Genomic DNA, 21466 nt, shown 5'->3' on the forward strand with positions numbered 1-21466 from the left:
CCCATCCTAGGACATCCCTCAAGGTCACCTTTCCAGCTTTCTCTGCCCTGTGTGACTAAACTTGCGACCTTCCTCACAACAGGTGGGACAGGCATAGGGATCCTGGGAAGTCAGGAGCTCAGGGTGCAGGGACAGTAAATTCAAGCCCATCGGTCCTCCCCACCTGAAAAGCCAAAACTCCAGCGACAGGAGGAAGGGAGTAAATCACAAACTACCAGACCTTCAGGAATGAGGTAGGAGGCAGGTTTTATTTAATTGGACAGCAGCAACACACAGCACAGACCCTGCCCCGAGCTGAAGTATGCCCCTATCCCTGGGTGAAAGGGTACCCTGGGCCAGCCCTGACAGCCTAGGGGGCTTCTCTCTGCCTGGTCGCACTCAGAGTCCATCCCATCTGATACTGGACAGTCTCAGGTCTTGTAGTAGCAGGTGCGCTGCAGGGCCACCGGCGGACTCAACAGGCCCGTCTGTGTCCTTTCTGGGCCCACAAGGGACCTTGCTCCCTGCTCCACGTGCCCGGAGAGTGTCACAGCTCTCCCCACACCCCCAAAGTTAGGACGCCGCAGGGTTCAGGGAGAAGAGGCCAGGCACACTCAGGTCAGGCCAGCCTGGTTCCGGAAGCCGGAGTTGGCATTTAACGGTCTGGGGGCCCAGGGCAGCTTCCTCTTGAGTAACTGGCTGCTGGGAAGGTACAGGCCTGGCCCACGTCCCACCAGGCCTGGGAGAGAAAAGGCCAAGGCTCCAGGCTGGGAGGGTTACTGGGAGGGGATAGGGACCCAGATGGCTTCCCTTTCTAGTGGGAGGGCCACCCACCCACCTGCCCATTCTCCCTAGGAGTTCTGTCCAGCCTCAGCCGGAAGTAGGACTGTGCAGAGGGCAGGACCCCCACGTACAGAGTTGGGGGAGGGCTCCTACAGCAGACAGCTGGGTCCACCCACCCCATTCCAGGCGATATTGCCCCTCCCCCAAGTCCCTCCGCCCAACCCAGGTCTGGGTCTGGGTCCTCAGCTTGTCCCCTAGGAATCAGCCCACCCGAGGAAGGCAGGCTGCACAGGCTTCGAGGGGGCTCGACTCCTGTTCCTGCTGAACTGAGCCAGTCTGCACAAATCAACTGTGTTTCAGCTCAGTAGGCACGGGAGGCAGAGCCCAGGGAGGCCCGGACAGTGGGACAGGCAGGCGGCAGGGCCAGAGGAGGCGGGGTCCCGGGGGGCGGAACTTAGCCACTGTGAACACGACTTGGTGTGGACTCTGCTCACAAGCAGCTAAGCCCTGCTCCCCAGGCCAGACGCAGGCAGCAGGGGGCGGGGGGCCTCTCGGCCTCCCATCCCCGGCCCTATCCCCGGGCAGCGTCCTCAGCAGCGAAGGCGGTGGCGGCAGCCCCAGAGGCAGGGCTCAGGGTCGGTTGGAAATCCCTGGCAATGTGATTTGTGACAGGCAGCAAATCCCATCCCCAGGAACCCCAGCCGGCCATGGCACAGGGGTTGGGGGGCACCGGGTGGGACCGGAGGTTGGCACCTGAGGGGGGGGGGGAGAGAGCAAAGGAGGTAAATGAGATTTGAAGACATCTGTGCTCCACGTCCCCGCTGACGCCTGGTAGGGAAGCCCTCTCCCCACACACGGCGGCGGCTGAAGGGAATGCTGGACCACCAGGCCGGACGCCCCCACTGCAGCCACACGCTCAGGCCCAGGCCCGGAGAGGTAGAGATGCTCCAAGGATCCCTCTGAGCTAAGAGGGCTGCAGGGACTTCCAGAGCCAGGTTCCCCCCCTTTTCCCGCCCCCCCCCCAGTAAGCCCCGGGCAGGCTAAACGGGGCCATGAGGAGAGGAAGTCGATGGGGTGGCGGGCAGGCGGGTGAGGAAGTGATCTCACCCCAGCTGGCGCCACTTCCTAGAAGCCTGAAGGGCAGGAGGAAACCACCAGGGCCTCTCCCCCCTCCCGTGGCCCCGTCTCCTCAGTGGCCAAGCCTTAGCCTGCACCCCATCAGAGCGGATGCCGACAGCGGGTACCCAGCTCTTCCCGTGGGCACACACATCCCCAGAGCACCGGACGCAGGCCCAAGGTGCAAATCTCCACTCTGCAGTTTCCCAAATGCCCTCCAAGCCTCAGTTTCCCCATCTGTAAAACAGCCCAGGGCCTCAACCGCACAGCACAGGGAGGTTTCACCAAGAGCGTATGTCATTCACAAGCACCCAGCACCAGGACCGCCTTACACGATTGTCAGTGCTCAGTGCAAAATGAAATTGCGGGGTCCCTTCTTCACAACTTGCGAATTTCAAGACGCTGACAGAAGAGCATTAACCCAAGCTCAGGTCCTTCCGAGCAGGGGAGACCCTGTGAACTGCATGATCACAAGTCCATGACGCCAGCCTGCGTGTCGTAAACGGAGCTCTCCTTAATGATAAGAGCCCTCTGGCCAGGAGACCCCAACTCCGGAGCCAGTTTGGGCAGCTCTGAACCCTGGTTCTGTAGCATCCTAGCTGGGTGACTCCTAGAGAGCCACTCAACCCCTCTGGGCCTCCCTTTCCCCATCCACAAAGCAGAGATCATGCCGTGGTAAGATCTCACAAGTGGTACATGTAATTAGAATGGGGCCATGCTGTCATCATCAGGCAGAAACAGAAAAGACGGTGGCAGTGAAGATTCCAAACACTGGTGGGACCCTGGCACCCACATATGGTGGCGCCCGTCACTGGGAGACAGGTGTTAAGAGATGTCCTGCTCTGTTCCCCGACCCCTCGCATACATACAGGCGCGCGCGGGGGTGCGCGCACACACACACACACACACACACACACACACACACACAGTGGCCACCGGCTTTCCCATCAGGCCCCAGCCCTGTCCCCTCAGGGTCTGGGGGCACCAACCGGGAGCAGACAAGGCCCTGCAGGGCGGCCGGCCTCCCTGGGCCGCCTCCGGAAGTGAGACAGCACATTCGTGTCCCAGGGACGAGAACGGGAAGGGCGGCCATTTGGCCAGGCCCGTTTCCTGTGGGGTTTCCCCTGCACAGAGCCCCAGGCCGGGGCCAAGGCCACTCCCCATCCCCAAAGGCACAAAAGGCCTGGGTCTCTCACGGATGGGGCGCTGCCGTGCAGGTGCCCAGGAGCCGGGACCCCTGTTACCAAAGGTGTGCCTCTCAGGCTCATGGGAGATGGGTGTCCAGGGAGGGCCAAGTCCTTGGCAGCTGGAGGCGTGGGGGGAAGATGGGCCCCTGGGCCGGAGGAGCAGAGCAGGCCCCAAGCCACACGGATGTATGTATGTATGCCTGAGTACAGGGCGTGGAGGCACGAGACACAAGCAGGCAGGCTTACTGTCACCACCCCCCAACCCCATGCTCCAAGAATGAATCAGGGGCAGCTTCCGCCGGGGGCGCCACCACCACCGCCCCCAAGCCTGGTCCCCAAATACTTTCCACCCTCTCGGAGCAGCTGGGATCGGAAAATACCAAGGGCTGCAGGCCCCGCCCTGCCCGCCACCGCCCGCCCTCCCAGCCTGTCACTAACGCTTTGCCTAATGGGCCTAGACTCTCCGCAGAGGCTCCCTGGGCCGGGCCCAGAGCCAGCCGCCAACCTGGGCTGCTCGGCCAAGTGCCGCCTGACCACCAGCCCCCCATCCGTTACCCTGATCCCAACACAGCAACCGTAACAACCATCCCGATGGGCGACGCTCAGAGGCTGGCACCTGGGTGGAGGCAGGCAGGACAGTGGCAAGTGGGTGGGCCCCCACTGCCCACCCAGGGCCGGGGGGAGGGGGCAGGCCCAGGAAGGGGTGAGTAAGTGAGGACTGAATCACTTGTTATAAATAGGGGAACCGTGCAAGTCACATCCCAGCCCCCACTGTGCCCAGCCACACCACACCACACTCCAACCCCTGCCTTAAACTTCAGTCCCCCTAGGATCAGTCACGGAATTCCCAGGGCCCCCCCCCCCCAACATCCACACCGAGAGCCCTTAACTGAGGGGCACACCCTATTGCCATGTTCACCTCTTGCCTTGTCCCCATACGTCCCCATCGTAGCCCTGGCCTGACTTTTGCAGGGGGGCCACCAGCCTCGAGGCGAATCACGGGCTTCTGGGCCTTGTCCTCCTTCCTCAGCACCCCCAGAACTCCCAGGCCCAAGGCTGAGGGGTCCCCAGGATCCTCAAGGCATTCTAAGGGCGTGGGTGACCACAGTCCTGGATGGTGATGCCAGACCCAGGCCAGGGGAAGGCCAAAGGTCTTCAAGTCTCAGAAGTCAGCTTCCTGGCCGCTCACCACCCAGGCCCCCCATCCCAGACCACCCAGGCCTGCTCTGCCCAGGGCCACAGCTCAGTGACCACACCCAGGGTGGCGCCAGCTCCAGCACCCTGGGGCAAGGCGCTGCTGGAGCATGACTCAGCCGTGCCCAGCATGGCGGCGTCCTTCTCTGCCCAAGGATTCCCACACGCCTACGCCCGCTGCCCTCCGTGTACGACCTCTCCAGGTGACCAGCCTTTTCCAACGCATCTCCTTGTCCACCCAGGACACCTGACGGCAGGAGGGAAGGTGGCCAGGGTGCCCCAAAAGGGATCTGAAGGCGAGCGCCCGCGACAAGGAGGGGAAATGCACTCTCTTCCGCTTGTTTTCTGGTGCTCCCCATTTACAGACGGAGAAACCGAGGCCCAGAGGAATTCAGGGCCGGGCCCAAGGTCATGCAGCCAATCTAAAGGAAAGCCAGGTCTGCTCCTGGCAGAAAGCGTATCCAGAGTGGAAAGGGGCTGGCCAGACAGCCCAGCGAGGGGCAGGAAGGTGTCTTTTTGCGACCACCCAGGGCTCCCGGCAGTATTCTTCACCGAAAACAGAGCCCCTCCGCTCAGCTTCCCAAGGTGAAGGGCACACTCTGAAGAAAATGCTTTAAGGTATATCCAAGTGCCACCTGGGCCCATAGGAAGCAGGTCACCCCACTTACACCCACCCGGACCATGATGCCAGTTACCCTGGGACTGCAGTAGCGACAGGGGCTGCTCAGCAGCTGCGGCCAGCGCAGAACATCTGGCCTCCACTTACAACAGGCAGAGGTTGGTACGGGGGCCCTGGGAGGACCCCCGGAGCATCCGCCTCCGAGATTTCTCTCCAGTGAGCAAGGGTCTGCAGAGACTTGGAGGCCGGGCTAGCACAGACAGGCCCGACCCCCCTGGACACGCCCTGTCACGCATGTGCTCCGCGTGCCAGCCCTGGGCTAGGCCGGCAGCTATTTTAGGGCCCCCTCTGGGCCCACAGACGAGGCCTGCCAGTTGGGGTCTCGAAGGAGCTCCCAGAGGACATCCTGCAAGGGCAGAGGGCAACGGGTGCCCTTCTGGGAGCTAGGACGGAGCTGGCACCAGGCCCCAGGGCCCGTGCCTTCCCAGGACGTGCCTTCCCGGGACTGCGGCGTGTGAACACATGCGCAGGGGCCGGCCCGGGCAGGGTGCGTGGGCGAGCGGACAGGGTGTGTCCCACATCACCTCCCCTCTAAGCCGGGGCACCTGTCGGGTACTGCCCTCCAGCTCTGGCGGGCATGGGAAGAGCTGCCAGAGGACAGGCTTCATGCCAGGGGTCCCACACCGCCCCCCAGCTTTAACCTCACACGGCACCCGTCATCATGAGCGAGCAGCTGGTTAGGGCTGGGGCAGGAACGGGGCAGGTGACAAGAGAGCCAACTGCACCTTCAAGGCATTCGGGAGGCCACTGGGTCTGGCTGGGCCTGGCTGGGCTGAATAGGCAAGTCAGTGTAGGGCTGGGGGCTCTGGTGGCAGTCAAGTCCAGTGCTGGGGTCAGAGGTCAGTGTGGGGCTAGAATACAAGGTTCAGGTTTTAGTCAGGGGCCTGCAGCCCAAGGGCATGAGGACTGCGGGCCGCTCGCCGGGCACGGGACTGGGGAGTCATCCCTCCAGGAATCTCCCACACCTGGCCCCCTTCCTAAGCAACCTTGAATGAGCTCCTCTCTCCTGGACCCGGAGGAGCCAAGAGGGAGGGGAGGGGTGCCCCAATCTCCACCAAGCTGGGGCTACACCTTGGGGCCCCCAAGCCCATCTGCTCAATGGAAGGCCTTCCCTCCACTCCTTGGCCGACATGTCAAGAACTTGAACCACCGTGTCACCCGCCATCCACGGAACTCTGGGAGACCCCCACCCACCCACTCCTCCAGCCCCATCCCCACCAAAGCCCTGAGAGGCACCCTAGGAGCCCAGGTACCCGTGTGTATCCATCCCTCCCCACCCCAGCCCGGGCATATGCCCTCCCCCTTCCCACCCTGCCGCTGACTCCCGGCCCACCTGGACCTGCCCCCGTGACTATGGGACCCGCCCTCCCCACCACGCTCTCAAGGGTCTCCGGTGGGGGGAGTGGCCAGGGGTCTCCTGGGGAGGGGGTAAATGTTGGGCTGCCCTTCCCCCGCTCCGTAGGGGGCGCCCCGGGACTCTGCCGCCACCGCCGCCGCCAGATGCACGATCCCCGCTGCACACCCCCCCACACACACACAGAGCCACCGGCGGCGGGGCGGCGCCCTCCCCCTCTCCAAGCGCTGGGGACCCGCCGGGCGCACCCCCCCACTCCGCCCACGAGTCCGGCGCAGAAAAGTTGCCGCCGTCGCCGCGGCGCCGCCGCCTCCCTCCCGGTTCCCTCCCCGACTCACCCGCGGGGGAGGGGAGCCGGCACTCGGGGCTCCGGCCGCCGCCCCGGGCCCGGCGGCAGAGACGCGGGCGGGCGGCGGACCCGAGACGGGCCGGGGTCGGTCGCGGGCCCGGCTCCATCCCACTCACTGGCCGGCCCGCCGCGGGGCCGAATCGCTTTTAAAACCTTCCCGTCTCCTCCCCCCGGGCCGGACAGGGGGCGGGCGCGGGGCGGGGCGGGCGCCGCCGTCATGTGCCCCCGGAGCCGGTCCGCCCCCACTTTCTCTCTCTGGTCCCCCAACTCAGCCCCAACTTTCTCCCTTCTTGTCCCGACTCCACCTGGGCCCCCAAACCCAGCCCAGCTTCCCCCCTCCGGGTCCTGGACTCGAGAAGCAGCCCCAGATTTTAAGCTTAGGCTCTCCCTGCGGGAGGAAGGACAGAAGCAGGGGTCCTAATGCCCCTCGCACCCCCAAACCCCTCTTGGCAAAGTCCTGCCCCTGCGCAGGAAGAGAAACGCTGGAGGCCGTGGGCAGGGGCAGGGGAGATGGGGAAGGGGGGGGGGGGAGAAATGGCGCCAGACGGAGGACATACTTCTGCCGTGTATGTACCCTTCCTTGGGAGGCACGGGCCTGGGCGTCTGGGCTCCTGCCAAACACCAATCCCCACTTCCTCCAGTCCCTCAGTGCCTTCTCCAGCCCCAGGAAGTCCCTCCTTTTATCCCATCCAACCCTCTCCTGCTGCCATGGAAGCCTCCGACCCCAGTCCAGGTGGTCCCTGGATCAAGGTTGCCTCCCGGCTCTGGCTTCCCAGCATCCCCATCCCCCACCCACCCAGGGGCTCTGGGAAACTCCCCAGCTACTGGAGTCTCCCTGGGATAGAGTCCCTCCCTGGATCCCTCCCTCCTTCCCTGCCTGCGTCTGTCCCACCACATCCTCCACCGGCCTCCCCTCCACCGGGAGAAACACGGAGGCATTGTTCCCCAGGACGGGGCCCTGCCTTGGGGCCTGGCCTTGTGCCCAGGTGGGGGGCCAGGAACAAAACTAACCAAAGGAGGGGCGGGGTGCCCTCTACCGCCAAGACAGCCTCCTTGGGCATGCCTAACTGCCACTTCACCCTCTCCAAGATGGGACAGGGGCCGATGGCGCCGGATCGCCACCACGGCCACCCCTATGGTGCCATGGCGCGAGGGGTTCTGGAGCCAGAGGACCCTCCTCTGGCTGTGTGTCTGTGGACACACACACACACAGACCTGTGTGGGCATTGCTTTGGGGGCCGTTTTTCTCCCCCCACTCCCAACATTTCCCAAGTCGTATAATTGGGGGTGGGGGGGTCAGATTGTTCACCACCCAACTCCTGGGAAGTAAGGGTAACGCTGGGGAGTGGGGACCCAGCAGCAGGCCCAGGCAGGGGACCGTAGGGGCTGCTTGGATGCCTCTGGGTCACCTCGTACCCCAGAATTCCTCCTGAGTTCTCCATTTCCTCAGTTCAGCTCGGCCAGCTCCCACCTTGGATCTTAGTGGGAATTGGAAGAAGCCGGTGGAAGCCACACCTAGTTCCCATCCCATGGGACCCAGCCTGGGGGGTTCCTGGGTCTTTCTTCTCTGTGGGGCCCAAGGGGCAGGCTGGCCCAAGCTGCAGGATCTGGCAGGTTGGGGCAGGAGGGGGCAGAGCAGCCTGTGGGGCCCTGGGGGAAGATTTGGGGTGGCACAGAATTCCCCGACTCGGGGTGGGGCCCAGAGAGGGGTGGGGTACTTGCCACATGGCCTCCTGAGCAGCTAAGCGCAGGGGAATGGAGTTCTCAGAATCCAGGGTCTCCCTGTGGAGACACACACACAGGCTTGTCATTTCAGAAACAGACCAAATAGAAAGTGACCAAATTACAACCCCCCCCCCCACGCTGTGCCTCCAGAATGCTTCCTTCGGACCCCAGAACAAGCCTCCCATCCAGAACCATCCCTCACCTGGCATTAGTCCAGTTGGGCACACATTTAGCAGAAATGCTTCCTCCATGCTGTCCTCCAGGGATATCTGTGCCAAGGCCCTTTATAACCCCAGACGACCCAGCTCACTAAGCTTGGAGGGACCTCAGGTGCCACCAGCTCTCCCTCTGGATCCCCCAGTGCTTGCCCCGTACGCCCTGGTCCTGAGTTGGCCAGTTTACCCAGGGACAGCAGCCAACAGGGATAGGAGTTCTCCAAACTAGCCAACAGATCCTTTGTCACGACAGGGAGGGATAGGGGGACAGGGCCAGGGTGAGGCCAGCTTAAGTGGTCAAGTGGCATAGGGATCACACACACGCCCGTCTGTTCGTTCTTCAAACATTCGCTGAGTGCCTGCTGTGTGCCAGGCACTGTTCTGGGCACCGGAGACCACAGCAGAGAACAAGCCAGAAAAAAAGCTTTGCCCTCACGGGACTGACATCTGTAGGGAACACACACACACACACACAACAGATAGGTATAAAGATATATTGTGTGTTGGGTGATCCACGCTAAGGGAAAATAGAAGGGGGCTGAGGAGGCGGGGGCCAGGTCAGGAAAGGCTGCATGAAGACCAGGTGACACTTGAACAAAGACTTCTAGGAGGTGAAGGAGGAGCCGTCCAGACATCTGGAGGAGAAGTTCAAGGTGGAGGGAACAGCCAGTGCAAAGGTCCCGAGGCAGAAACATGCCTGGGGTATTTGAGAAACAATGAGGAGAACAGTGTGATGGACGGACGAGGGGAGCAGGGTGGAAGAACTGAATTTCACATCTTTGCTCCCCAACTTTCTGGCTGAATATCGTTGGCCAAGTGATCACACCTCTCTGAACCTCAGTTTCCTTATATTGAAAACGTGCAGTCTGCAGTTACGCCAAGGCTCTGAGATGAGATGAGGAATGTCCCGGCCCAGGGCCCAGGATGGGGTAAAAGTTGGATAAGCGAGTGCCCGGAGGTACACCAGGTACATGCAGTCCTGTGGGCCCGGGACGGGGGGGTGCTGGTCAAGAGACCCTGACAGACCCAGCCGCCCCATAGGTCACCCCAGCTCACACGCACGGCTGCCTGCCGGGCCCCATGGCAACGCTGCACACAGAGACATCAAACAGGCCCTGCCGAGGAAGTCCCACGTCACTGTGGTTAGGGTGGCTCCTCCCAGCCCAGCCCCCCTGGCGCGCGTGTGCTCCTCCGTGCCAGTCAGGGCCCCTGCCTCCCATCGCCCTAGTGACGGGCTGTGTTGTGGACGGAGCAGGGATCCCACCACCTGCCCCCTCCCTAGCCAGTTCCAGCCATTCCCCACATCCGGGGAACGACGTTACGAGGTGGCCCCAGTTCACTGCCACGAACCCTTCCATTGAGCCACCCTCGGCCCGGGTGACAGCATCAGGGAAGCCCTTGCCTACCCACCTACGGCTGAGAGAAGCTGAGGCCCCAGGGATCTGTGGGGACCCCCACCCCCTCCCCCCCAGCCTGGCGCCTGAAATCCCTAGGGCAGCGTCTGGGTGTTGCTCAGGGGCACTGGAGGGGTGAGTCAGACAGGAATAGCCCCCAGGCCTGGCCCAGCCCCCACCCGAGGACTGACTCACCACCCACCCAGCACCGGATGACATCAGGGCCTGGCCTGCCACCCTCACCTGGCACCGCGCCAGAATGGGGGCGCCCGAGAGGTGTCACATCTGGCTGCCCTCTCCCCTCAGACCGGGACCTGGCAGGCGCAGGGTTAAGGAGGGGCCCTCCTGGGGGTCTCCCCCCTAATCCCATCCCCCCTTTCCCGGGGATTTCGGGCCCCAGCCCCTCTGACGTCACTGGGGGTTGCTATGGCAACTGGCCGAAGTTCCCAAATAAAATTACCGCGGGCGGGTTAAGTTTCCTAGGAGGCAGCCGACGGGTAAACAATGGAGGTGGCAGGCGGGGCCGATGAGGGGCCGTCTCCCCCCCCCACTCTGCTGGGACTCGGGGGGTCCCCACGTCGGGGAGCAGCGTCCCCCCTCCCGCCCGGGACCCGAGAGCCTGTGAGCACCGAAGGCACCGGCGCACAGATGGGGGACAGCAAGGCCACCATCGAGATGAGCGGGGCGCGGGGGGGGAGGGGGGTGGGGGTGAGAGGGGACCTCGGACACGAGGCTAGGGCGGCGGGGAACAAAGAGGGGACCTGAGGCCTGGGATCCGCCCCCCGCAGACCCCGCCCCCCCATCCCCCCCCCCCCCCCCCGACCCCGGCCGGCCGCCAGTCCAGCTGTGGCTGCTCCCAGCTGCCTGGCTCCCCACATCTGGCGGGCCGCGCGCTCACTTCCTGTCGCCCCGGCTGCCTGGAGGGAGGTAAAAATAACCCTCCCCCTCCCCCTGCCGGCGGGCGCAGACGGCGGATCCTCCCGGCCTGGAGGAGGGCGAGGCCGAGCCGCAGCCGGGGAGCGGAGCCCCCCTGAGGCCGCCTCCCGCCCCTCCCACTGCCTCGGTGTCCTGGGAGGAGGGGCGCCGGCGGGTGGCACGGATCCCGGGCTGCGGGACGGGGCTGAGGATCCTGTTGCCACCAGAAACCAGGGGAACCTTCGTGTCCCAGCCCCATCCCCCCCGCCCGTGGAGGAGGGGGGTGTGCCAGCTCCAACGCGCTGGTGGACTGCGACCAACGTGCCCGGGTTCCAGTCGGGGGGCACTCGCTCACTGTCTAGGCAAGTTACCGAAAGCTCTCTGAGCCTCCGTTTCCCTATCTGTAAAATGGGATAACAGTGCTCACCTCAAGGTGCGTTTGCTCAGTACTGTTAGCTATTATCTTTTCGCCATCCCTGGGGAGGAGGGGGGCTAGGGGGCTTGAGACCTTCAAGTACTCCTGCCAGATAAAACATAGGACACCCTTGGGGCGCCTGGGTGGCGCAGTCGGTTGAGCGTCCGACTTCAGCCAGGTCACGATCTCGCGGTCCGTGAGTTCGAGCCCCGCATCGGGCTCTGGGCTGATGGCTGGGAGCCTGGAGCCTGTTTCTGATTCTGTGTCTCCCTCTCTCTCTGCCCCTCCCCCGTTCATGCTCTGTCTGTCTCTGTCCCAAAAAATAAACGTTGAAAAAAAAATTAAAAAAAAAAAAAAAAAACACAGGACACCCCGTTGAAGCTGATTTTCAGAGAAACAAGGAATCACTTTGTAGCGTAAGTTATGTCCCCGGCAATATTGGGGGACGTTATTATACTTAAAAAAATTTTTTTTTACTTGTTCTGTATCCGAAAATCAAATTTAACTGCGTCTCCTGTATTTTTATTTGCTAAATCTGGCAGCCATCATCTCTGGCCCGAAAAACATGCCAACAGACACCTCCCTGGCCTCCTTGCTCCTGGCCTTACCCCTTCCACCCCTTCTCCGGAGGCAATCTAATCACATCTTCCCTCCTCCCTCTACCATTCACTCTGCAAAAATTCCCATCCCCCCTTTCCCAGGGGGATGGGATTAGGGGGGAGACCCTACCATTCTTCCAGGGTCTCCCACCTCTTCTGACCACAGGCCCTGCTTGTCAGATCCCCACTTCTCCCCAGCCTTTCACACTCACCTGCCCGCTCGCTTGCAAAGCATCCTTCAGATCCTAGGGCATTACTCTTCCAGGAAGGCTTCCTTCCCTCCCACCGTGACCCTCTGACTTTAGACTCTCCAGGAACCCTGTACTTTTCTGCGTCCGCACTTCACCATCCCAGTGATTTATTCAATCATTTGAGTTAAAAAAAAAAAATCTTTTTTTTTTAATGTTTATTTATTTTTGAGAGAGACAGACAGAGACAGAATGCGAGTGGGCTAGGGGCAGAGAGAAAGGGAGACACAGAATCCGAAGCAGGCTCCAGGCTCTGAGCTGTCAGCACAGAAGCCCACGTGGGTCTGGAACTCACCAACCGGGAGATCATGACCTGAGCCGAAGTCAGACGCTACACCGAATGAGCCATCCAGGCGCCCCAGTCGGTGGTACCTATTATGGGGTCCTGGGGAGCTGGAATGAAGTGATGCCGACTCCTGGGAAACTTCTCCGTGGCCTCAACTAGCCTGGCATAGCCTCTGGAGGCCAAGGCCTTCAACTGTCTTCTCTGCAGCCCCCACCACACTCTTACGGGTCCCACCCTAACCGTGAGCTCAGACCTATGCTCCAGACTCCCCCAGATATGACCACTGCCGCGAGGGGGAGCCCACGACACCCTGCCTGCGGTCAAGCTCGGAGTTCTGCATCCTCTGGCAAAGAAATGTGCCTGTGCCTCAGTTTCCCCATCTGTAAAATGGGCATAATACCTGTGAGCCGTCAGAGGGCTATTGTGAACATTAGTTAATATCCATAGGTACACACGTGAGTAGAGCAGCTTGGAACACAGAATGTATTCAGTGTTAGCTCCTTTGGGGGGTGGGGGTGGGGATGGGAAGCCCAAAATCCCCTCCTCCTGATCCCCCCAACCCCAGGCAGGCACCCTAAGTCCCTCTACAAAAATGGTTTCCACTCCCTGGTCCAGCTCCTCAGGGCTCTTCTCACCCCACAGCCAGTACATCGTGCCATCCCCTGATCCTGGCACCGGACTCCACAGGCCCGAGGGAGGGTCCGGCTTGCGGCGACGCACCCTCTGTCCCCCGACCCTCATTGAACCGCAGCTGTCTCTTGCGCCCTCGTGTCTGCGCCCACCAGGACCGCAGGCCCGATCAGAGTCCTCAATCTCGGAAAGGCCGCCGCTCCCAAAGCCCCGCGCAGCTTCCACCCGGCGAGAGGCTCGAACCCTGCTCTCCGGGGCGGACGGGGCGGGCTCCCGGCGGCGGTTGCCCGGCAACGCGCTGTTTGTTAGCGCGGGGGGCGGGGCCGGCGCGCGCGGTGACTCACAGCGGCGTGATGCGGCCGGGCAACTCGCCCGGCAGCCTGGCGGGCGGCCCGGCTTCTGCCGGCCCCGGCGGCCGGAGGGGCCCGGCGGCGGGGGCGTCCCAGCCCCCAAGCGGGCGCCCGAGGCCCGTGGGGAAGCGGCCGAGCAAGGCCTCAGCTCTCGGGTTCGGTTCGAACCCGGGCCCAGCCTCTCACTCTCGAGTTAGGTGCTCGTTGCCTCAGTTTGCTCATCGATAAAATGGAGTCCACGTTGCAGGATGCAGTAACCCTGCTCTGGCGCACGAGGCAGCTGGGATTATTCCCCCGTTACACTCCGGGGCAGCGCTTTTGGTATAGCCCCGACCCGGTTTGATCTCCTGTGGCTTTGGGCCGCAAGGGAATCACACCGAGCCTCAGTTTCCCCATCTGGTAAAAGGAGGTAGCAAGAATTCCCTACCTCACGGGTGGTTTGAGGATCCATGAATCAATAGCGAGACAATGGCTGGCGCATCTCAGCGCCAGGGGTCTGCCCCCAGCCAAGGAGGGGAGGAAGTGTAGGAAGTTTTCTCAGTGGTCTGAGCCCTACAGGGCAAGGAGGTCAGCGCGAGGCAGGTGCCCCTGGAAATGGGTGTGGGTCACAGGCTCAGAGTAGGTTGGCATGAAGGCGGCTGCAGAGGCCCCCATCCCCAAGCCGGAGCTGGCAGCACCTGCTGCAAGCTGGCCAGAGGGGGGCCTGGGCTGAGTCACCGCCCAGCAATGAGGAGTGAGTCACGCAGGGCGGGGTCCCCCCCGACAGCCCCCCCCCCAGCCGCTCCCACAAAGGGCCTTTGAGAAGAGTTCCCCACCCCCTCCTCCAGTCCTTAAGCCCCTGTGGAGGGTGGGATGTGGGCCGCGACCCTGATGGGCTACCCCCAGGAGCCCTGCCTGGCCTGGGAGGTGACAGCCGGTTTCCGCCATGTCTGTGAAAAGTCACCGTGGGCAGCCGGGTGTCCCCCCCCCCCCCACGGAAGGGGGTTCCAGGCTGCCTGAGTCATTCCGGGGACAGCAGAGGGTCACATGCACAGAGTGGACAAACTGAGTCAGGCTGTCTAGTAAGGCTGGCAGGCGGGGGGGCCCTGGATTCTGGCTTTGTGAAAACCCCAGGAAGAGCCATCTTTCCAGCCAACCCCCCCCCTCCCCGGCTTGGGAACCTGCAGCTCAGGGAAACCCATGGCTTTTGTCAGGAAGAGGGGTGCACATCTGGCCATGTCTCCTTGGCTTTACCACCCCTCTGCCTTGTCTACAGAGGGGACTCCTTGTCTACAGTGGGGACTTCTCCCCACCTTAGCTGTCCTTGAACTTGGTGTGGAAGGAGCAGCAGGGCCTTGTGGCTGAGGAGAGTGAGGCTCTCCCTGCAGGGTCGGGTCCCACAATTCGCAGCGACACCCAAACAGCAATCAAGATGAAACTTTTTTAAAAAAGATTTTATTTGTAAGTAATCTCTACACCCAATGTGGGGCTCAAACCTACAACCCCAAGATCAAGAGTCACGCTCAATCGACTGAGCCACCCAGGCACCCCCTGAATCATTTTTTACAACCGCTTTATTGAGATAAAATTTATATGCCATACAAATGCCTTATTTAAAGTATACAACTGGGGGGGAGGCACCTGGGTGGATCGGGGGCGCCTGGGTGGCTCAGTCGGTTGAGTGTGCAACTTTGGCTCAGGTCATGATCTTGCGGTTCGAGAGTTCAAGCCCCGCATCCGGCTCTGCACTGACAGCTCAGAGCCTGGAGCCTGCTTTGAATTCTGTGTCTCCCTCTCTATCTCTGACCCTCCCCTGCTTGTGCTCTCTCTCAAAAATGAATAAACTTTTTTTTTATAAATTTTTTTTTCAACGTTTATTTATTTTTGGGACAGAGAGAGACAGAGCATGAACGGGGGAGGGGCAGAGAGAGAGGGAGACACAGAATCGGAAACAGGCTCCAGGCTCTGAGCCATCAGCCCAGAGCCCGACGTGGGGATCGAACTCCCGGACCACGAGATCGTGACCTGGCTGAAGTTGGACGCTTAACCAACTGCGCCACCCAGGCGCCCCTAAACATTTAAAAAAATTTTTAAAAAATGCACAATTAGGTGCTTTTAGTACATTGACCCCCACAATCAATTTTAGAACACTTTTATCCCCCTAAAAAGAAACCCAGGTACCCATTAGTAGTCACCCCCCATTTCCCCTTCATCCTCCTTAGCCCCTGACACAACTAATCAACTTTCTATCCCTGTGTATGAATGGACTTCTATTGTGTGACTTAGGACTGGCTTCATTCACTTTTCAAGGCTCATTCGTGTTAGACCATGTATCACTACCTCGTTCCTTCTAATTGCCAGATAATATGTGGTATGGACACATCCCTCCCCCCCCCCCTTCTTTTAAGTTTATTTAATCATTTGAGGGAGAGGGAGGGAGAAAGAGAATCCCAAGTAGGCTCCGAGCCATCAGCACAGAACCCGATGCAGGGCTCAATTCCACAAACTGTGAGATCATGACCTGAGCCAAAACCAAGAGTCGGTCACTTAACCATCTGAACCACCCAGGTACCCCTACATCACATTTTAAAATCTGTTCATCAGTCGATGGACATTTGGGTTGTTTGCACTTTGGGGCTGATATGAATAATGCTGCTGTGAACATTCTGTGTAAGTTTTGTGTGGGAGATTAAGATTTGAGAAAAATAAACTTTTTGTAAGTATACTTCCAACACGGGGGCTTGAACTCACGACCCCGAGATCAGGAGTCACATGCTGTGTCGACTGAGCCACCCAGGCGCCCCTCGGGTGTAGACCTGAGCCTTCCAGGAAGGTTACCACTGATCGCACAGGGCTATTGAGATATGCTGTCAGCGTGGATTTTTAAAAATCTTTTAAGTATTTTATTTATTTCTTATTTATTTAAAAAGTTTATTTATTTTGACAGAGAGGGGGAAAAAAATCCCAAGCAGGCTTGAGCTGGAAGCATACAGACTAACCTGGGGCTCGATCTCACGAGCCACGAGCTGATGACCTGAGCTGAAATCAAGAGTCAGACACTTAACCAACTGAGCCACCCAGGTGCCCCTAAGTTTTCATTTATTTAAAAAATGTCTACACCCCACACGGGGCTTGAACTCACGGCCCCGAGATGAAGAGTCTCGCCTCTCCTCCGGCAGACCCAGCCAGGTGCCCCCCAGTGTGGATTTTTTTTTTTTTTTTAAGAATGCAAACAACCTGCTTAATAATTTTTATTTGATTGCATGTTGAAATGGTACTGTTTGGGGTATATTGGGTAGATGAAATATATGATTAACATTCATTTCACCTGTTTCTTTTGCCTTTTTTTTTTTTTTTTTTAATGTGGCTGCTCGAAGTTTTTAGAATTCCGCATGTGACAGCTTGCGTTTGTGGTTTGCCAGAGCCTTCTGCTGAAGAGCGCTGTGCTGGAACCACTGCCTTGGTTTCCTTCCCTCTCTTTTACTTTTTTTTTTTTTTAATGTTTATTTATTTTTGAGAGACTCAGAGAGAGAGACTCAGAGAGAGAGAGAGCACGAGTGGGGGAGGGGCAGAGAGAGGGAAGACACAGAATCTGAAGCAGGTTCCAGGCTCCGAGCTGTCAGCACAGAGCCTGACTCCGGGCTCCAACTCACGAACTGTGAGATCGTGACCCGAGGTGAAGTGGGACACTTAACCGACTGAGCCACCCAGGCGCCCTTCCTCTCTTTTGCTTCTCAAGGAGCTGCCTGGGCACATCGCTGACACCAAGTTGCCCAGCCCACCCGACTTCCTCAGCCATCGCTGTCCTCTATCTCTGGGTAACATCTGTCACCTTTGCTCTCTTCTGCCTTGGCCCCGGGACACTACTTTCTCCTGGTGTCCCTCCTCCTCTTCAGTCCTTTCTGTAAACTACCTCCCAAAAGCCATCCTCCCCAGGCATAGCTCTGCTCACCGTGTATTGATGACCCCTTCTCTGAATATCTCCTCCAGGAAGTCCTACAGGTGTCTCTGACTCACCCTGTCCCCATGCACGTCCTTGGTTCCTCACTCCCTCTCACTCGCTCTCCCGCTCGCTCTCCCTCTCTCTCTCTCCCTCAGCCCTGTCGGCCCCAGTTCCTGGGCTCCCCATTCCCACCTTCCCCCAGACCCCTACCTTAATCCAGTCCCGTGTGTTTTCTCCCGGACAGCCACACTGGTCTCCCCGCTGGCCCTCTGCTTCCAACCTTGTCCCCTTTGCAGGGTGCATGACCTGGTACACGTGACCTATTTTTGCTTAAAACCTCCCAAAGACTCTGCTTTTTCATGATCCAGGCAGTGACTGCACAGCTATATTTATTTATCAAAACTCATAGAATTGTATATAAAGGCTGAATTTTACTCTCTGTAAATTATACCTCAATAAACTGAACTAAAAATAAAAACCCTCCAAATGTTCCTGTCTTACTTAAATCCAAACTCCTCCCTGGCCACTGCATGGCCCCACCTCCTCCAGAAGGCTTCCCTGATTGCACCCCATACTTAGGCTGGCCCCCATGCCCCCCCCCCCATACTCACTCGTGCCTCCAGCTCTCAGCCCTGGGAACTCATTACTATCAGCTAGCTATGTGACTGTCCCCCCCCACCAAACAGTGGCAGGCAGGTGCCATGTCTATTTTGTTCCCCAGCATGCCAGGAATATGGTAATTATCAATACATCGATGCAACAGATAATTGTCTGAGACTCTGCTCTGGTGCCACAACAATGATCAAGACAAAGCTTCCTGCCCTGAAGAAACTGACACTGACACGTGAGTACAGGAGACAGACAAGAAATGAGATATGCAGTAAGGCATAGAGTGTGGTCAAAGGTGATAGGGTGATGGGTGAAAAAATAGGGCAGGATAAAGCAAGGGGGTGTGATTTTAAACAGGCAGGGAAGGTGTCACTGTGGAGGTGATCGTTGAGCACAGACCTGAAGGAGGCAGCCATGTGGGTATCTGGGGGAAGAGAGTCCCTAGGAGAGGGAACAGCCAGTGCAAAGGCCCCGAGACTGGACTGTGCCTGGTGTGTTTGAGGAACAGCGAGGAGGCCTGTGTACACAGAGCAGAACGAGCGAGGGAGGAGGTGAGGGCGGGGGTGGGGGGATGGGACAGGATAGCGTGTGCAGGGCTGTGGGGAGGAGTGTGCTCTGAGTGAAATGGGAAGCATGGAGAATTCCGAGCAGAGGAGGGACACGACCTGACTCGGCTGATCCCAGGTGCCCTCGGGCTGCTGGGGGTGGACCAGACAGACTGTGTGAAGCTGGGGCAGGAGAGCAGGGAGCTAGTGACTGCATGGGACCAGGAGGAGACCTGGTGGGGGCCCTGGGGCCAGTAGGCTTCTGATGCATTTAGGAGGGACAGTAACTGAATTTATTAACGGGCTGCATTTTGTTAAGAAGGGTTTTGGCCCCAAGCGGCTGGAAGGATGGAGCTGCCATGTCCACAGATTGAGAAGATGGCTGAGAAGCTGGTTTGTGGTTGGAGTGAGCAAAACTCCCCCCCCAGGGCCTCGTCCTGGCCCTGGACTGTCCCTTTCCAGTCTTTGGTGGGGGTGCAAAGGGAGGCATCCTCATAGTCTGGGCCTTGCCTTTTCGAAAAAAGCTTTTCTCTTGGCTGACTCCTGAGTGTGCGAGCTACGCACCCATCTGGGCACGTGCAGCCACCACCCAAGACCCCCGCTGACCTGGCATGCGTACCCATGGCCACAAACTTGGGGACCCCTTGGGCCTGGGGCTCTGAGCTGTCATGGCTGAGAAGGGTGGCTCAGGCACCCGCCTGGCGTACATCTGGGTCTCTAAGAAGACCCCCGGGGGCACAGGAGGTGACATGGGGTGGGAAATCTCTCAAGAAGTTCAAGAAGGGCTGCTGCTGAGTCACAGCCCTGGGTCCCCTATGAGTCAGCACTGGCAGGGGCCCCAGGAACTGGGGGTTGGGGCTGGGGTGGGTAGGGCAGTTCCCACGCCCAGAGGAACCAGGCGGTTGGGGCACTGGGGCTTCCCCTACTGCCTCTCCCATCCTGTGCTGGTCCCCGGGGGGATATTCGGAGGACTCTAGGGGCAGGAAGCGGGGGAAGGGTGCTGACCACTGGACTGGGCTCCAGGAATCCTCTCTCCTGATCTGACCCGGTTCAGGAATGCAGAGGCCGCCCGCCCAACAACATGTTGCAGCAAGAAGGAGTAGAGCTAGCCATTAAGAGGGACCACGTGCAAGGGAGGCATTTGTGGGGACGTCGGTTCTATTTAAGAAGAGCTCCTTATTTCTGGGGCCTCTGCATTTCGGCAGTGGAGGTTCCAGCCAGGGGGTGCAGGCGGGGTCCCAGCTGCCGAGAGGTAGGGGGTGTGGGAGGCGACGGGAGCTGAGCACCAGCCTGCCCTCACGGAGGGTTGGGTTCTGGAGTCTGCTGCCCCCTGCTGGTGGCCTCGGGAAGCTCAGCGGGCAGAACTCGGAGCGCTTTTCCCGGCCAATCCTTGCAGGGAAGGAGATGGGGAAAGGCCTCGGGCAGAATTCCAGCTCTGCTGCTGTCCAGGCTGTGCCACCTTGGGCAAGGGGCAGCCCCTCTCTGGGCCTCAGTTGCCCGTCTGTAAAAAGCACAATATTCATTTCGTTGGCTTGCTGGGAAGAGTCTGAGATGACTGTCCGTGAATGAATTAATGAATGTTGTACATTTCAGAGTAACCCTCTCCCTCTTTTCAGTTATCAGAGGGAAAGGCGCGGGAGGCGACCCCACCCACGAAGGCCCAATTACTATTTACTCCTGTCCTCTTCCTTACATGCTCTCCCTCTCAGGGAATTATCCCCCGTTTTGGGGGGAGTCAGGCATAGAATAGACCTGGACCCCTGTAGCCTCTGGGGGATCCTAGGGACATCCACCTGCCTGGGCCAGCTGGAACTTGGCTTTCCGGGCAGACCTGAGGAAGGGTGCAGGGTGTGGGGAAGGTGGGCCTGTGAAGGGGAAACTCGGGCAGGACTATGGTGAGGGGGCCGAAGCGGGGGGGTCGGGGGTCGGGGGGGGGGGATATGGCCAGGTAGAGCAGGGCCATGGCTCCACGAGGGTTAAAGTCTGGGCTTGCGTGGGGTGCACAAAGGCTTCTCTGACGCCTTGTCAGACTGAGATGGGGGGATAAGTCGAATGAGAAATCTGTCAGCTCAGCCCTGGACATGGGGAGGCCGCCTGGCTCCCTCACGGTCCCTGAGGTGAGGTGACTTCCCTCCACCAACCAGCAGCCATCATGGCCACAGCAGGCAGGGACTCTGAGTGTGTGTTCGGAGTATATGGGGATACCTGTGTGTGGATCCCTGGTGGGAGTCTCAGCGAGTGTCCGTTTCCTGCCGGGTGTGCCTGTGTACCTGATGTGCGTGTATGTGAGGGAACAGGGGAGCTCCATGTAAGCATCTCTAGGTGATGAGGGGACCCCGCCCCGACCTGTGTATAACTTTTGAGTCTATCTTCTGTATGTGGCCTGTGTATCTGGCCTGTGTGCATGTCTATGCCAGATGGTCAGAGGTACACGTGTCCCCAAATATCCCTGTATTTACTGTGTCCTTATGGACCCCTGCGCCCTGGGGACCTGTCTGGTTTTTTTTGTGTGTGTGTGTGGGTATGACTGTTGGTTTTATGAATTCTAGCATGCCTCTGCCCTTTGTACATGAGTCATTGCGCATATATTTGTGTGTCTGTGAACTTTGTGTGTCTGTGTGTGTCCCTGAGACTGTGTGTGCCTGGCATATCTCTATAGATGTGGTCCTATTCTGTGTGTATATCCATGTGTGTTGGGGTATTGTGTTTCCAGGTGTTCCCATGACTGCACCTGGTGGGTGGGGAGGTATGTTGGTTCTCTGTGTATCCCTGTATGTCTGTGTATCTTGTGTGTGTTCTGTGGCCATCCCTTCGAGGTGAGTCTGTGTATGTGCCCGTTTGGTATTCTCTGTGCATGCCCCTGGGCTCCTCTCTACCTATATTTCAGTTCTGAACAATCCTGTCCTGTGGAAGCGATGTGTCTGTATTTTGCATGTGTCTGTGTGCTCCCTGGGCCTATTTGTGTAGCTCAG

The 21466-nt window shown here is 59.5% G+C and overlaps 1 long non-coding RNA gene across 1 annotated transcript; it reads right to left on the reverse strand.

Annotated features, from left to right (window-relative positions):
• Window positions 1–9061: 9061 nt before the first annotated feature.
• On the reverse strand, window positions 9062–10725 carry LOC123382366. Its single transcript, XR_006590639.1, has 2 exons — window positions 10219–10725; window positions 9062–9696 (listed from the first exon to the last, which is right to left on the reverse strand). It is a non-coding gene; the product is annotated as an uncharacterized LOC123382366 (long non-coding RNA).
• Window positions 10726–21466: the final 10741 nt, after the last annotated feature.

The sequence above is a fragment of the Felis catus genome, chromosome A2 (genome assembly GCF_018350175.1).
Source record: "Felis catus isolate Fca126 chromosome A2, F.catus_Fca126_mat1.0, whole genome shotgun sequence".
Taxonomy (NCBI): domain Eukaryota; kingdom Metazoa; phylum Chordata; class Mammalia; order Carnivora; family Felidae; genus Felis; species Felis catus.